Consider the following 4,563-nt stretch of genomic DNA (forward strand, 5'->3'; position numbering starts at 1 on the left):
ACCCACCTCCATCCAGGTCTAGTAAGGTGAGCATCCAAACTGCCTAGGCTCCCACAAAGCCAGTACGTGCAGTAGGATCAAAAACCCATTGCTATTGTTCTTGAGTTCTCAGTAGTCCTCATTGTCCGCTAATTTTAAAAATACTAATTGCATGGTTTTCTCTTCATGTACTCAGTCTCTTCATAACTATTTATGTCACTTCTGGTATGAATCACTGTTCCTCAGAGTACAGTCCCTTGTCTTGTCTTTGAATCTGGGACACTGATCCGAGGCCCTCTCTTGCCCAGGAGACTTTTATCATAGCTCAACAACTCAGGAGGGAGAAAGGTAAGCCTCTCTTGGCTTTCTTGACCCTCAAAGGCTTAGGGAATCCTACTGCAATCCATAGACCCATGAGCCGTTAGCTTAGCCACTAATGGTAACACAGGAACCAAGAACTCCAGGGGGTTATTCTGCAGCTCTACAGGAGGGAAATTTGGAATTACAAAATAAAAAACTCTGAACATCAAATTAAAAGAGGAGGTAGACAACCAGTTGTTAGTAAGCACACTCTGTTTGCCACTGAAACGTGTGTTCAGTGCTTGTACTTTGCACTTACATCTGTGTTATAAAACTTATAATGTGGTCACATTAGTAAGTGACCATGAGTTTGTGGTCACGGATGTGCTGTTTTCATTGCATTTTGCTATTTGTGTCGCGGGTATATTACCTATCACTATCCCCCAAACTGTGGTGTAAACCTCCATGCCCAGATCACAGCAATCCAGATAGGCAAATGAACTCTTGTCATAAACACTCAAGTTCAGCATCCTCCAGTTGGGTCCCTTGCTGGCCAGTGTCATTCAAGTTTTGTTATGGTAGGGGTTTGTACAGTGGTTGTCTCCCCTACAATCCTGAACAATGTTCCTCTGCCAACCCCACCTCCCCACCAGCTTCTCTGCTCCCTGCCTCAGGGCATGTGATGCCTGCTGCCAATCCCTAAATGTCTTTGCCTCACAATCAAGGGATTTACCAACAGTCTCCATCCTGTCTCCGCCACGGTACATTGTACACTACATGATCCATCTGAAAGGTGCCCACAATAAACTGTCTAAATAAGACTGACATTCTTTATACTATGATATATATTAGATATTTTATATATTATATAATTTCTAAGTACGATTTGACATGCTATTATGTATATATTTATATTCTACATGTTTATTTATAGATTATATAAAAATACTATATTATTAAATATATATATTTAATTGTCCTCCCATATTTTAGTTCTCTAATCCCTTGACTAATAGGACTTGGTCAAAGGTATAGCCATGCAGTCAGAGGACCTGAATTCATATCTAGGCCCCAACACTTTTCAAGAGAGAGATATTGGGCAATAGCATCTCTAATCCTGAAGTTCCTACATACATAATAGGGCAATTAGCCGAGCTCAGCTCTAGTCCATTGTCAGCTGTCTTCAGACACTGTAGATGTCTTCTTATTTAATGTAACTAGGACCAAACTTCATGGATTAGTCAAATGCTAAATGTAGACATGGTAAGAATTAATGATATGTGGGATAAAACCGGACTCTCTGAACATGGCGAACAATGAGGGCTGCTGAGAAGCCAAGGACAATGGCACTGGGTTTTGATCCTACTGCATGTACTGGCTTTATGGGAGCCTAGCCTGTTTGGATGCTCACTTTCCTAGACCTGGATTGGGGGGGGGGGACCTTGAACTTCCCACAGGGCAGGGAACCCTAACTGCCCTTTGGACTGGAGAGGGAGGGGGAGGGGAATGGGGGGAGGGAGAGGGAAATAGGAGGCGGGGAGGAGGCTGAAATTGTTAATAATAAATAAATAAATGAATTAACGATATGTTCCATAGCTGACATAATAACATTCCCCAGGGCTGGGGAGATAAAACCACCTGCTGTACAAACATGAGAGCCTTAGTTCAGAATCTAGCACCCACATAAAAAGCAGGAGCCTCTGCTCATACCTGTATCTCCTGCTTTATTGAGGGTGAAGACAGGTGGATTGCTGAGGCTTCCCTGCCCCCCTACCTAGCTACAGATTCGGTGAGAGACCCTGACTTGAAGAAATAAGGTGGAAAGTAAGAGAGCAGGATACGCAAAATCCTCTTCCACACATGCACACCTGCAAAGTCACAGTGCTCCCAAAGACGCCCACATCTCAGTTCCCAGAAATCTGAGTACATTATACGGCAAAGGGGAATTCAGGTTGCAGAGAGAAGTAATCGGTTTAATGAACTCAGGTTAATGGAGGACAACATCCTGGCTTATCCAGATGGATCCAATATGATCACAAAGATCCTTAGAAGTAAAGAAAGAGGCAGAGGGGAGGCAACATGAGACATGAGAAGGGCTTAGCCTGATGTTGCTGAGGAAGGAGGAGTGGAGGCACAGCCAAGGAATACAGAAGATGGGAAACCCAGGGAGATGACTCTCAGCCTTCCACAAGGTCTCCAGCGCTGCTCACACTTCAGCTGCAGCCCAGGCAACTTCACTCCTGCAGACCTTGGAAGATTTTTCATTTGTGCTTTTTCAAGCAGCTAAGTTGTATTAAATTTGTCAAAGCAGCAATAAAAACTAATACACATATAGTAAACATGTCAAGTGTTCCATAGGTTTTGGCAAGTGTATAGTGGTATATATGCACATTACAGTGACCTACAACATAGTGTTAGCACCCTTGAGAACATTTAGCAAAACTGAAAAATCACAACATGAAAATCAGAATGCCCATAATCCCATGTTCACAGTGGCAAAGAAAGCACCAGCAATGAAAATAGGGAGACACTTGTAATGGTCTTCATCTATCAGGTTTTCAATATAGCACCAAAACCTTTTATTTGGATATATATCACAGATGGAAGTCTCTTAAATTAGACTCCTACTTGATTATAATTTCCAGTTTCACATCTTTGAAATAAAGCAAATATCTACTAAAAGACTATATCCAAATATAAAAATAACCCTTAAAACAAGAATAAGGGATAGAGAGTTGGTTTGGTGGACAAAGGGTTTACCATGCAAGGGAGAAGACTGGAGGTGAAACCCCGCCCCCAGAACCCATGAGAAAATTGTGTATTTGCCTATAATACCCACACTCAAGAAGCAGACACAGGGATCCCCAGAACCAGCAACCTAGCTAAACAAGATTAATAAAGGCATATACATATATATGAATAGGGATATATATATATGGAGTTAAAAGAACATTTCACAAGGAAAAGCAAAGACGCCCTCAGCTCATAGTGCAGCTAAGTTCTGATAGCACCTATCATAAATTTACAATGCCATATTGAAATCCATTCAGTACCCAATCCACTGAGCATGACTTGGTGACATGGCTCTAAGTACGGCACCAGTTATTCCAGTTATTCTCATGTGCGCTAGAGCAGCTCTTTTGGAGATGGGTCTTATTGCCACTGCCTGACATGTCAAGGAAGTGTTGTACCACTTAGGACTACTCTTGGAAATCAAAATACAAATATCAGAGTACAGTATCTACCAAATGTATATCACTTTCCTACTATGGTAGAACTGAAAAAAATCTTTCAGCCAAACCATCCTAAAGTATGGACCACTTATATCCATGGGCAAGGGGATTGTAAGAAGATGTTGTAGGGTCAGTCATCATGAAAATACATCAGAAACGCAATGAGATAGCGTGGTATTTCCATTAGAGTGGCTGGCACTTATAACTCTCACAACAGCAAGCATTGGTGTGGATTAGACTTTACTGAAGCAGCATGGGCACTGAAAATTGTATCTTTTCTAGGAAGTCTCATCAACAGTTTGACTGACTATAATTTATTCAGGAAGCAAACTGACAGAATTTTCGAGACAGCTTTTAAAATATTTTCTGAGATTAAGATTATTTTTAAAATACACATTCTAAGAAAAAATTATCGGATTAACATAAAACTTCTTTCCCAACTGAGATGTCAAAAAACAGGAAAAAAAAAAAGAAGGAGGACGCTGAGTGCCACATGCCCCACTCTCTCACATGGCCTGTGGAGACAGGAGCAGCAGATCGATGGCCCACTAGGCGGAGTGGAATGCTGGACTATCCCTGGAGGACTCGCTGCTTTACATTTTTCTGGTTGATTCTCTGGAATGAAGTAAGGCCTGTTGTCCTCTGCACAAACCTCTCCTGCGCCTTCCAGAAGTGAAGCCCACACACCCCAAGCAGCAGGAACTCCGTGGGTCAGCTTTGCTGCATTATTTTATTTTGCCATGTATATTATTTATGACAGCATTTTTGAAACCTTGTCCTGTTTACATCTTGAAAACTGCTCATCAATTCTCTCATTAATTTAAAAAACACCACTTGAGAGAATGTCGGGGACCAACCCTGACAAAAACACCACTTGTCAGGGTAGGGGCATAGGGATCGGAAATATAAGGGTATGAAGACGTGAAAATAATAAAACAGAAAACATAGAGCAGTACTGGGAGGGAATCCAGGGAATACTGAAATTGCCCATGTTTAATTTCCAATTGCTTAAAATACCCTGACCCCAAGAGGTAGGAATAAGATTTTTTTT

This window comes from Microtus ochrogaster, linkage group LG5 (genome assembly GCF_000317375.1).
Source record: "Microtus ochrogaster isolate Prairie Vole_2 linkage group LG5, MicOch1.0, whole genome shotgun sequence".
Classification (NCBI taxonomy): domain Eukaryota; kingdom Metazoa; phylum Chordata; class Mammalia; order Rodentia; family Cricetidae; genus Microtus; species Microtus ochrogaster.